Raw genomic sequence first — 14,346 nt, 5'->3', positions numbered from 1 at the left:
AAGATGGTCAACTGCACCTGTTTTCTTGTTGTGATCCATTACAAGCTCTGGAACAGATATAAGTTCCTACCACTTTTAAAAACAATCCCTAAATGTCACGCCCTGACCCGAGTATTCTTTGTTTTCTTTATATATTTTGGTTAGGTCAGGGTGTGACGAGGGTGGTATGTGTGTGTTTTTGTCTCATCTGGGGTTTTTGACTGTCTAGGGGTTTTGTAGATTTATGGGGTTGTTTACCATCTAGGTGTTTATGTAGGTTTATGGTTGCATAGATTGGTTCTCAATTAGAGGCAGGTGTTTATCGTTGTCTCTGATTGGGAACCATATTTAGGCAGCCATCTTCTTTGGGTATTTTGTGGGTTATTGTCTATGTGATGTTGCATGTTTGCACTCTGTTTATAGCGGTCACGTTTTGTTTTAGTGTACTTCGTGTTATTTTTTGTCTTATATTAAAAGAATGGATTCACATCATGCTGCGCTTTGGTCTCCTCACTACGACGTTCGTGACACTAAACCCCTGTGGTAAACCGTGGGGTGTTGGGTTGAGCGTGCAGAGATTGACACAGAGACAGGGAGGCTTTAGTCTGCAAAAACAACTTTACTAACACAGAAAATAAACATAACAAAGACAATCACAAAGGTTTGGCTCGGTCCTTCTTCTCTTCTATGGCTTGGTGTCGGTCTCTCCCCATTTAATCCCACAGTGTGCCACCGTGCTCCTTTTATTTGGCCTCCACGGCTGGTTGGCACTTTCCTCTAATTACCTCCACTTAGAGCTGTCCGTGTCGGGGTGCCCAGCTCCCGTATTCCCAGCAGAGGGAGCCAACGTCGCCTCACGTACCTCCCCTCTATTACCATCCCCCGGGGTAGACCTCCTGGGATACCACACCCCTGACACTGTCACTTTAGGCCCAGGCAGTGTGGTCGAAAGGTGAATGTTGGGACTTAGAGCAGACACACTCTATGGAAAGGTAGGCTCCACTCCTCTTCCTCCTTGCTCCACATCTCTATCCCTCCAATCATCTCTAACTCCTCTTCCTCCCTGCCTTTTGCTGCTGAGCCCTGACTCTCCACATCACTTCCTTCACTTTCACTGACCTAGAGGAAAAGAGTAGCTTAGGGAGAGGAGCAACAAATAGGATACAATTGTAGTCAGGAACATAATCTCCCTCTCTCCTTCTCACACTGTCTTTCTCTTCCTTCCTTCTGCTCTTTCTTTTTCTAAACCATACACATACTCTCTTCCTAATAAGAGGTTTCCATAATAAATTGTGTGATAGTTGCACAGCTCCCATTCCACACACACACTCTCTCTCTCTCTGTCTCTCTGTCTCTGTCTGTCTGTCTGTCTGTCTCCTGCAATCAATTGTTTTCTTGCCTGACAGACTATCTACAGAGTTTGCCAATGTCAGCTGATTAGTTACGAAGCTGTGACAGTTTCCAAATGAATTGGATCGGTTGAAACAGGACAAAACAAGCAACATGCTAGCTGGCCATGTAAACAACTCTCCAACTCGTCATATGACCTCCACTCCCAGGGCATCTACTAACCTAACAAGACAGCTAAACAGTCAAATAATAGGAAAACGAGGCAATCTGTCGTTCTGCCCCTGAACAAGGCCCACTGTTTCTAGGCCGTCATTGAAAATAAGAATGTGTTCTTAACTCACTTGTCTAGTTAAATAAGGTCAATTTAAAAATAAAAATAAAATATATATATATATATATAATAAAAAAATGTATAGCCTATGAATATCTTCACCTAGCAAACATGACACATCATAACCTAAGCCCAACAAATAAACAAAATGTACTCTAGCCTTCATTTCGGTGACTAGTTAGCTGGTTGTCTGTATGGCTAGCTGGTGAAAGTGATAGATGAGGTTTACGCTTTGTGAGCGCAGCCCAAATTCACAGCTACACACAACCTTTCTTGCCTGACAGACTAACTAGTTAGCAAGCAGCTAACTTTTCCATATGAATTACATCGGTAAAAAACAAGACAAAACAACCAACTAGTTAGCTGACTATATACAAATAAACACTGCAACAATTATCATGGTAAAGGGAGCAATCATTTGAGCTCTACAGCTGATGTGCTCGACTGTACCAACCAAGTCATCATGACATGAAAGAACTTGCTAATCTATAAACTATACCCCAAGTTTCGCAGCATCAAACATTGACAACACTAAACATATATCTTTATTTTATTTTTTATTTAACCTTTATTTAACTAGGCAATTCAGTTAACACATTTTTATTTGCAATGACGGCCTACCGGGGAACAGTGGGTTAACTGCCTTATCTGCTGTTTACGTATTTCACTCACCTCGACATCATCGCTTTTCAAAGTGCAAGGATGTGTGCGGATCCGTATCACCAACTAACATAAAGCCTCTTTCACAGTGAAAAGTTGTGTCTACTTCGGCGCTGTCATTTTGAGTAATGAAGTCAATTTTGGGGGGAAAAGTCAAATGACAACATACCCTGTTTCCGTTTTCTGGTTGATGACAACAGCCATGTGAATACTACAACAGGTTGTTAGCAAGTAAATGTTGCAATATTAACACAGATAATATTGTAGAAAAACAAGGCTGTTCGCGGTCGCTATTGTAATTTAAAGAAAGGCTGTCGATGGCTGCTATGGGTTCTAAAGAGTTAAATTATTACTTAGAATAAACTGATACCTAAAACACTGCTTGTCCCAGAATGACATGTTAGGTCGTGATTAAAGCTATCTGCTCCTGCTAGCTAGCAACAGATCTACTTGTTGTAACTAGCAAGCTAACTAGCAAGCTAGAGAGATAGAGATCTCTCTCGAGCTGTCACCAGCTGTGTTTAGTACCTTAGATCCGGAGAACTTGATTAGCTGATGTGATCATCAGAGATGGTATCGTGATAGTACACAAGTTTTGAATGGTTTACAGTTTAGTACTCAGCGCCGTTTGCCTGTCCAGCGTGAGAATGTAAAAATAAGTATTTGGAAAAAAATTGCTAAAATTAACATTGCCAATAAACGGAAGGTGTGACAGAATCAGGGGTTTAGAGTACAAACCCAAGAAGTTTGAAGGTTGAATTCATGAGAAGACAATAAAACCATTCGCTTTGAGTGTTGTTAAAAGAGAGGCTGGGGTGTGGGCTGGCCTGTGATTTGGGCCATAGCTGTGGTGTTGAAATGTGTGTGTGTCTCTCTGTGAAGGCCTGGGTCTAGACTAAATGTGTGTAGGAATCTGGTTGGTTTACTTCGATCTGCAAAAGTTCATCTGCACAACAGGTCAATATATTTCAAAGGTCAACTCTCAGGTCAACAGTGCGATTGAGATGTTTTCTGGTTGAGGGCTTCCTTGTTCTGAAGTTTTACCTGAGATTACACGGTCAGGGGTCAGACTTGGGAGGTCAATCACTTGACATACTTCTTGTCACACGGAGCGGAACAGGGGAACCCAAAAGAAGACTCAGACTAGGAGAGTGGAATGAGGTAACCAAGGTATTTATTGAAACACGGGGGGGGAAGATTGAGTGCAGGCCAGGGAAAGCTCGGGCGGATTGCCGGGAACCAAAAGCGGAGGCTGAGGCTGGAGCGAGAGGTGTTGGGACAGGGTAAGCAGGTCGGGAGGGGAATCCAAGGGAGCGTAGAGTGGGGAATTCAGGACAGAGTAGCAGGACTGACAAGAAGTCGGACTGGAGACAAGGACCAGAGTCAGAGCGGATAGATCTGTAGCGGAGAGGAAAACAGCGTCAGGCAAGGGAAAACAGGACAACAGGAACAAACGGCTAGAAACATGGACTGACAGAGCCGAGATTATGATCTGGCAGTGTGGAAGTTGCAGGACTATTGAGTAGGAGTATTTGTAGAGGTCTTGAATATGGAACAGATTGCAGCTGGTGGGGGATCTGCTCTGACTCCAGCACACCTGTCTCACACACACACACACACACACAGAGAGGGAGAGAGCACTGGGGGAGTGGCAGGTCAAGGAGACACAGGATGAGCATTAGAGGGCGTGGCAGGAGCAGATGTGACTTTCTTTCTCTTGCTTTCTCTCTCTCTCTCTATCCCCTCTGTCTCAACCCTCTATCTCTCTGTCTCTTTCTCTCTCTCCCTCCCTCTCTTGCTCTCTGTCCCACTCTCTCTTTCTCTCTGTACCCCCTCCCTCTCTATCCTCCCTCTTTCTCTCTCTTTCTCCTCTCCCCCTCTCTCTTCCCACATCTTGTATATGTGGATGTTCAGCAGTCCGCTAAAGGGAGCGATGAAGAGGAATCCCTCTCTTCCTCCTCTGTGTTGTTCTTCAAGGCATGCTCAACATCAAGCCTGAGGGAAGTTAGAAATACTGACAGAAACACCCCACTACACATCTCACATCAAAATGATACACATTGTTCTCAGATATACAATTTATGATGCACTGCTGAATTTGCGCTGCATATTTCATTTTTGTGTTGTGTGCAGGATGTCGTCTGTTCCTGAGAGTGTACCAGAGCCTGCAGGCTGTCTGCACCTCAGCAGTGTAGTGAGATATAATACTTCAGCTATTATACATTTATATTATATACACTGAGTGTACATAGCATTAGGAATAACCTTCCTAATGTTAAGTTGCACCCCCTTTGCCCTAAGAACAGGCTCAATTTGTCGGGACATGGACTCTACAAGGTGTTGAAAGCATTCCATAGAGATGCTGGCCCATGTTGACTCCAATGCTTCCCACAGTTGTGTCAAGTTGGCTGGATGTCTTCTGGGTGGTGGACCATTCACGTAAAACTGTTGAGTGTGAAAAACCCAGCAGCACTGCAGTTCTTGACACACTCAAACCGGTGCCCCTGGCAGCTACTACCATATCCAGTTCAAAGGCACTTCAATATTTAGTTTTGCCCATTCACCCTCTGAATGGCACACAAACGCAATCCATGTCTCAACTGTCTCAAGGCTTAAAAGTCCTTCTTTAAACTGTCTCCTCCCCTTCATCTACACTGATTGAAGTGGATTTAAGAGGTGACATCAATTAGGGATCATCAACTTTCACCTGGATTCACAAGGTCAGTGTATGTCATGGAAAGAGCAAGTGTTCCTAATGTTTTGTACACTAGCATAATGATGGAAAACCAGCAATGGTAATAAAATGATGTGTGTTTACTTTGTCTGTTTGTATCTGTCACAGTCACATGCAACCAGTAAAGACAGACAGGGTTTACTTTGTACTGCAACCAGCTCAACTGCTGAAGGGGGACACAATTGTCAACGGTGGGTGTAGCTGGTGCATAGAAGTCAGGCGCAGGAGAGCAGAGATGAGTGGGCAAAGCATTGTACTGAGGCAATCATTTTAACAGAACGCAATTGCGTCACAAAAACAAATGCCCAAAGAACAAGTGAGGCAGCACAAAGTACCACAAACAAAGTACAAAGTACCGGCTGCCACAAAGCACGGGTATAAAACAGAACCCGGCGCAAACCAGCCGGAAGTTTGCCAACCTGACAATAAACAATTACACACACAGACATGGGGGGAACAGAGGGTTAAATACACGACAAGTAATGAGGGAAATGTAGGGAAATGTAAACCAGGTGTGTGGGAAAACAAGACAAAACAAATGGAAAATGAAAGGTGGATCTGTGATGGCTAGAAGACTGGTGACGTCGACCGCAGAACGCCGCCCGAACAAGGAGAGAAATCGACTTTGGCGGAAGTCGTGACAACAATGGTAAGGTTTGTCCAATCGCATTAATCTCTCTACTCCACCTGTCTGCCTCGCCCTCTCTGTCTTGAGCTTTCACTAGTGAACTTGCAACATTGCATTGACTGTGTCCAGCCCAAGTGGCGGGTGCATAGTGCACTCTTTGGATGAGTGTGCAGGTAGCAGGTAGCCTACTTTTTGAAGTGATTTGTTTGGCATTTAAATGAAAACTTAATGACTGGTTGTGTTCATGACACATTAAAAGGAAATACATTTGTACCATTAAAATACATATTTTACTATTAGGCCCATAAAAATGTTGAAAGAAATGTGCAAATAGGAAGTTCTGTGAAAATAATTAATCCTCCCCAAATGTAACAATACAATTCGCATTCTCCCGAAACTTTTGAACTCTGAAATCCTGAAACCCTGGCATTATCCACAGACAGCCCCTCCTTTTCCACAAGGTAGACATTGACACAGCCAATACAGGTACAGCAGTATGCCTACTGTGAAGCCTAATTAAATGAACTACTCTCCCTCTCTCACACACACCTATCTCTCTCACTTACTTTCTCGCTCGCTCTCTTTCTCTCACACATACACACACTCCCTGCTTTCTCACTCTCTCTCTGTAAATATTGTCATGGGCCAACCTTGGTCCAGTCACCAGGTGATGAGTACATGTGTGAAATACACACGGAAGCAAAGACACACACACACACGCGCACAGATAGAGAGAGATTTTCAACTTCCCTCCTATTTCCAGATCCCAGGTTTCCAGATGATGGGAATGTTGCGTTGATGTTCTCTGAGAGTCCTGAGAAGATGCCGGGTAATTTCCCAGCCATCATCGTATTTAGGCATAATCCTGAACTCTCAAACCCCCTCAAACCACCATGGTCCAACGAACACACACCTAGACCACCACTACAGCTGGTGTGGCTGACTAATAGCCCCTACCAACCCCGCTCACCATGCAGTCACACATCCTGTCAGTCGCCGTCACAGACATTCAACCTGCTTTGTTGTATCTGTCAGGCCAAGCAGAGCAGAGCAGAGGTGACACACATCATGTCACAAATCAAATAATTCCTTCTGGGACCAGTGCATCAGAATTGTTCACCTGTTCAGTCAGAGTCTGAACAGATACACAGGCACGTCTGTTTTCACAATACATGTGTTTGAGCAGTAATTGTGCAAAAAGGTTTGATTTATTCTGGGCCTGCTTGACCAAGGTGACGAGTCCAGCCTACCTGTGCCTCCTTGCTCTAGCCAGAAGGGGACAGTATTCAGCAGAATGCAGAGCCTGAAAGGCTCTGAATGGAATAAAATAAAATAAAATGTTATTGGTCACATACATGTGTTTAGCAGATGTTATTGCGGGTGTAGCGAAATGCTTGTGCTTCTACCTCCGACAGTGCAGTAATATCTAACAAGTAATATCTAACAGTTTCACATATACCCAAAAATACACGTAAATCTAAGTAAGGAATGGATTAAGAATATATATATATATATATACATATATATACATATATGTCAGAGCGGCATAGTATAGAATACAGAATATACATATGAGAAGGGTGATGCAATATTTACACACAATTAAAATGACTAAGATACCGTAGAATAGTATAGAGTACAGTTTATATATATGAGATGAGTAATGAAAGATACGGAGACATGATCAAATTTCCTTAAAGTGGCCAGTGATTCCTAATATATGTCTATAGGCAGCAGCATCTGATGTGCTGGGAGCTTGTATACAGTGCATTTGGAAAGTATTCAGACCCCTTGACTTTGTTACATTACAGCCTTATTCTCCAATTGAATAAAAAATTTTTTGCCATCATCAATCTTACACAATAACCCACAATGACAAAGCAAAAACAGGTTTTAAGAAATGTATAAAATATTTAAAAAACTGAAATATCACATTTACATAAGTATTCAGACCCTTTACTCAGTACTTTGGCAGTAATTACAGCCTCATGTCACGCCCTGACCTTAGCGAGCCTTTTTATGTCTCTATTTGGTTTGGTCAGGGTGTGATTTGGGTGGGCATTCTATGTTCTTTATTTCTAGGTTTTGTGTTTCTGTGTTTTGGCCGGGTATGGTTCTCAATCAGACAGTTGTCTATCGTTGTCTCTGATTGGGAATCATACATAGGCAGCCTGTTTTGCCACCTTAGGTTGTGGGATGTTGTTTTTTGTTAACTCTGCGTAGCCTACATAACATGACATTCGTTGTTCTTTTGTTGCTTTGTTTGGTGTTCGGATTAAATAAAGAATCATGAACACGTACCATGCTGCACCTTGGTCCACTTCTTCCGACGAGCGTTACACTCAAGTCTTCTTGGGTATGACGCTACAAGTTTGGCACACCTGTATTTGGGGAGCTTCTCCCATTTCTCTCTGCATATCAAATCAAATCAAATGTATTTATAAAGCCCTTCTTACATCAGCTGATAAGTGCTGTACAGAAACCCAGTCTACAACAGCAAGCAATGCAGGTGTAGAAGCATGGTGGCTAGGAAAAACTCCCTAGAAGGGCCAGAACCTAGGAAGAAACCTAGAGAGGAACCAGGCTATGAGGGGTGGCCAGTCCTCTTCTGGCTGTGCCGGGTGGAGATTATAACGGAACATGGCCAAGATGTTCAAATGTTCATAGATGACCAGCAGGGTCATTCCTTTATAAATACATTTGATTTGATTTGATTTGATATGCAGAGTGGAATGGGAGAAACTCCCCAAATACAGGTGTGCCAAGTGTCATACCCAAGAAGACTCGAGGCTGTAATTGCTGCCAAAGTGACTTCAACAAAGTACTGAGTACAGGGTCTGAATACTTATGTAAATGTGATATTTCATTTTTTAAATTTTTACTACATTTGCACATTTGTTTTCCTGTTTTTGCTTTGTCATTATGGGCTATTGTGTATAGATTGATGAGGGATTTTTTTTTTTTGCATATTCTCTCAAGCTCTGTCAGGTTGGATGGGGAGCATTGCTGCACAGCTATTTTCAGGTCTCTCCACGGATGTTTGACTGGGTTCAAGTCCAGGCTCTGGCTGTGCCACTCAACGACATTCAGAGACTCGTACATAGTCTTGGCTGTGTGCTGAGGGTCATCGTCTTGTTGGAAGGTGAACCTTCGCCCCAGTCTGAGGTTCTGAGCGCTCTTGAGCAGATTTTATTCAAGAATCTCTCTGTACTTTGCTCTGTTCATCTTTGCCTCGATCCTGACTAGTCTCCCAATCGTTGTCGCAGAAAAACATCCCCACAGCATGAAGCTGCCACCACCATGTTTCACCGTAGGGATGGTGTCAGGTTTTCTCCAAATGTGACGCTAGGCATTCAGGCCAAAGAGTTCAATCTTGGTTTCATCAGACCAGAGAATCTTGTTTATCATGGTCTGAGAGTCATTGGGTGCCTTTTGGCAAACTCCAAGCCGGCTGTCATGTGCCATTCACTGAGGAGTGGCTTCTGTCTGAACACTCTACCATGAAGGCCTGATTGGTGGAGTGCCGTAAAGATGGTTGTCCATCTGAAAGGTTCTCCCAACTCCACAGAGGAACACTAAAGCTCTGTCAATGTGACCATCGGGTTCCTGGTCATCTCTCTGACCAAGGCTCTTCTCCCCCGATTGCTCAGCTTGGCTGGGCGGCCAGCTCTAGGAAGAATCTTGATAGTTCCAAACTTCTTCCATTTAAGAATGATGGAAGCCACTGTGTTATTTGGTACCTTCAATGATCCAGAAATGTTTTGGTACCCTTCCCCAGATTTGTGCCTCGACACAATCCTGTCTCGGAGCTCTACGGACAATTCCTTCGACCTCATGGCTTGGTTTTTGCTCTGACAACCACTGTCAACTGTGGGACCTTTTATATAGACAGGTGTGTGCCTTTCCAAACCATGTCCAATAAATTAAGTTTATCACAACTGGGCTCCAATCAAGTTGCAGAAACATCTCATGTGTGATCAATGAAAACATGATGCACCTGAGATCAATTTTGAGTCTCATAGCAAAGGGTCTTATTACCTTAATAAGGTATTTCTGTTTTTGATTTTAAATACATTTGCAAAAAATTCTAAAACCTGTATTCACTTTGGAAATATATATATATTTTTTGTGTAGATTGCTAAAATAGTTACAATATTTAATCAATTTTAGAATAAGCCTGTAACGCAACAAAATGTGGAAAAGGTCAAGGGGTCTGAATACATACCGAAGACACTATACAAATTGCACTGTAGGTGAAGGCTCTGTAACACACACACAATGTCAAGGGTTGATGTGCAGCAGGTGGGACGGAGTCAGGCGCAGGATGCAGAGGATGAGTAAGAACAGACTTTACCAATTTCACTTCACCAATTTGGACAATTTTGTGTATGTCCATTGTATGAAATCCAAATAAAAATCCATGTAAATTACAGATTGTAATGCACCAAAATAGGAAAAACGCAAAGGTGGATGAATACTTTTTGCAAGGCACTGTATGTGTGTATTCCTTGACAATGCTGGGCTGGTGTGAAACAAACTCATGACCGACACTGCCTCTGTCTTACTTGTCTCTCTTTCTCGTGTGCTCTATATGATTGTTGTCATGTGAAGGCAGCAGCCACTTGCAAAACCAGGCTGGTCTCATAGGCTAGACGTAACACAGTAAATTAAAATCCGGGACACTAAAATTAATATGATATGTTACGTTTGGTATGGTTACATACCAAACGAGTACTTAGCATGTTAGCTAACCTTTTCCCTAACCCTAACCTTAGGTTAAATGGTTAACACGTAACCCTGAACTTAACCCCTAAACCCTATCCTAGCTAACGTTAGCCAACTACTGTGCAGCCGTATTCATCGACCTGGCCAAGGCTTTCGACTCTGTCAATCATAACATTCTTATTGGCAGACTCGACAGCCTTGGTTTCTCAACTGATTGCCTCACGTGGCTTACCAACTACTTCTCTGATAGAGTTCAGTGTGTCAAATCGGAGGGCCTGTTGTCCGGACCTCTGACAGTCTCTATGGGTGTGCCCACAGGGTTCAATTCTTTTCAGGTCGACTCTCTTTTCTGTATACATCAATGATGTTGCTCTTGCTGCTGGTGATTCTCTGATACACCTCTACGCAGACGACATCATTCTGTATACTTCTGGCCCCTCCTTGGACACTGTGTTAACTAACCTCCAGACGAGCTTCAATGCCATACAACTCTCCTTCCGTGGCCTCCAACTGCTCTTAAACGCAAGTAAAACTAAATGCATGCTATTCAAACGATCACTGCCCGCACCTGCCCGCCCGTCCAGCATCACTACTCTGGACGGCTCTGACTCTGAATACGTGGACAACTACAAATACCTGGGTGTCTGGTTAGACTGTAAACTCTCCTTCCAGACTCACATTAAGCATCACCAATCCAAAATTAAATCTAGAATCGGCTTCCTATATCGCAACAAAGCATCCTTCACTCATGCTGCCAAACATACCCTCGTAAAACTGACCATCCTACCGATCCTCGACTTCGGTGATGTCATTTACAAAATAGCCTCCAACACTCTACTCAACAAACTGGATGCAGTCTATCACAGTGCCATCCGTTTCGTCACCAAAGCCCCATACACTACCCATCATTGCGACCTGTACGCTCTCGTTGGTTGGCCCTCGCTTCATACTCGTCGCCAAACCCACTGGCTACAGGTTATCTACAAGTCTCTGCTAGGTAAAGCCCCGCCTTATCTCAGCTCACTGGTCACCATAGCAGCACCCACTCGTAGCACGCGCTCCAGTAGGTCACCCCCAAAGCCAATTCCTCCTTTGGTCGTCTTTCCTTCCAGTTCTCTGCTGCCCATGACTGGAACGAATTGCAAAAATCTCTGAAGCTGGAGACTCACATCTCCCTCACTAGCTTTAAGCACCAGCTGTCAGAGCAGCTTACAGATCACCTCACCTGTACATAGCCCATCTGTAAACAGCCCATCTATCTACCTACCTCATCCCCATACTGGTATTTATTTATTTATTTATTTATTTTGCTCCTTTGCACCCCAGTATCTTTACCCACACATTCATCTTCTGCTGACCTACCATTCCAGTGTTTAATTGTTATTGTAATTACTTCGCCCCCATGGCCTATTTATTTCCTTAACTTACCTCATTTGCACTCACTGTAAATAGACTGTTCTACTGTATTATTGACTGTATGTTTTGTTCATTCCATGTGTAACTCTGTGTTGTTGTATGTGTCGAATTGCTACGCTTTATCTTGGCGAGGTCGCAGTTGCAAATGAAAACTTGTTCTCAACTAGCATACCTGGTTAAATAAAGGTGAAATAAATAAATAAATAAAATATGTCTACCTCTGAGTCCTGGTTGGCAAAATGGACCCTCTGTCATCTGGACAATGATTCATTGGACCCCATAGTTTGACGGGACTCCTATGAGGACATCTCTCCACATAGACTAGGTATTGTAACACGACCCATTCAATTAAGGTCAGACTTACTCAGAGAGAAAGTTAGCATTCGAGGAAGCAGCTCACTGCAAGAGCATGTAGGCTGCTTCTCGCCAGTCATACTAAGGAAATGTAATTGTTTTGGGGTAACTGGCTCCCTCTCTCTTTGTCTCTGTTTGCATAGCACTTAATTATTAGACATGGTGTAAGGTTAGATTTGAAAGGGGGTTCTGGGAGACCCTGGTAATTCTCTGGATCTAACGCTTAACCTTGACCCCAATATCTACCCAATGACCTTCTAATAACCACTTTATGACTACTCTATGACCACTACTGTCTTTGGCTGATCTATGACTGCTTGTTGTTTTGGTTGATACACTTCTTGTTTTCTGACGATACTGAGATGATGATGTATATGAAGAATGGCTGGAGTTCTGTTGTTAAATGAGCATTTTAGTGTTTCCAGGGAATGGATGGGCGTAGTAGAGAGGTCAGACATTCCACAGCAAGGTATTTAAAGCTGCATCTTTTCGAGAGGTTTTTCATTTCGAATGGATCGAAACACAACCACACACACACACACCAGGTCTAAATTGGCACAGTCGGGCAGCCGTGTAAATTAGACAGACCGTGTGTTGGGAAAGCAATGTGGCAAAGCACCATGCAAACAGTTATACAAGTATATTCAAACACACACACACATGCACACGCACACACACACACACCGTACATTAACAGGTAAACACACGCTCACGCAATCAGAATAATGTTTTTTTCAGCCGCAGATGGTTCTGTTTTAAGTCCTCTTCTTTCTCCCTCTTTTTCTTACTCTCTCTCTCTCTCTCTCTCTCTCTACATTTCACCACTCTTCTTCTCTCTACGTATCACCTCTCTTTTTCTCTACCTTTCCCTTCTACCTCTCCTTTCTCTCCCTCTCTCTCCTCTCCCCCCTACCTACTTTGTCAGGTTCAGGTTGCAGGTTTCCATCCGTTGATCTACCCACTGCCCCCCACCCCCTCTCCAACACACACAACCCCCTTGAGACCCCACCCCCATGTTTACATTCCCCTTGCCTTATTTGGGAAGCTCAAGGTTTTATGTGTGTGTGTGCGCATCTTGGTAAGAGGGTGTGTGTGTGTGTGCGCACATGTATGTGTGTGTGTGTGTGTGTGTGTAACGAATACACATCTTAATCTTGTGTGTTTTTATGGATGCTAGCAGTAGAATGATCCCTCCTTCACCCTTTCCCCACAGATACACATGAAGATAAGCAACACTGTTACCTGGGTCTGCAGGTACTGAGAGAGCAGGAGATGGCGGGAGAGAGGTGCGAGGAGAGAGGAGAGAGGAGAACTTTTGGAGCAACAGAGTAGGCGGGGAGTACAGTGCAATAATCAGTAAGAGACTAGGGGGGGTTAAGCTAATTTGGTATAGAGCAGACCAAACCCACTCTATTAAATTGGTCATAACAGGAACATTGTACATCTGGCTAGAAACGATGTAGAAAATTATCTCAACAGGAAGTGAATAATATTAAGAAATGCTGTAGATAGAAGGAAAGCAGTGTGGAAATCTATCAAAAAAACATTATGCAACAACAAATTACAACAAATCCCTTCTAGACAATTTCCTGGACAAAATGTGTCACTGTAATAGCGAAGGTGAAAACTTATCAGTTGAAAACCTACAGTATATTTGACCTCTCAGCTTCCCTATCAAATCTAAACATTTCAAGCAGACAACCTAAGAAAATGAAGAACAATGACAAATGGTTTGATTAAAAATGCAAAAACCGAAGAAAGAACCCATCCAAGCAAAAACATAGAGACCCAGAAAACCTGAGCCTATGGTGAATCACTAAAATAATACAGAAATACACTATGGAAAAAGTAGTAACAGCACGTCAGAAATATGCTCATTGTAATTGAATAATCCACAGAATCGAACCACTTCTGGGAACATTGGAAAACTCTGAACAAACAACAACACGAAGCTATCGATCCAAAATGGAGATGTATGGATAAACCACTTCTCCAATCTTTTTGTCTCTATAAAAAAAGAATAAAGAGTAAAAACATATACATGATCAAATGCAAATCTTAGAATCAACTACTAAAGACAACCATAACCCACTGGATTCTCCAATTACCTTGAATGAGCTACAGGACAAAATACAAACCCTTCAACCCAAAAAGGCCTGTGGGTTGATG

This window comes from Oncorhynchus tshawytscha, linkage group LG01, assembly GCF_018296145.1.
Source record: "Oncorhynchus tshawytscha isolate Ot180627B linkage group LG01, Otsh_v2.0, whole genome shotgun sequence".
NCBI lineage: Eukaryota > Metazoa > Chordata > Actinopteri > Salmoniformes > Salmonidae > Oncorhynchus > Oncorhynchus tshawytscha.
Note: the sequence above shows the minus strand (reverse complement) of the source record.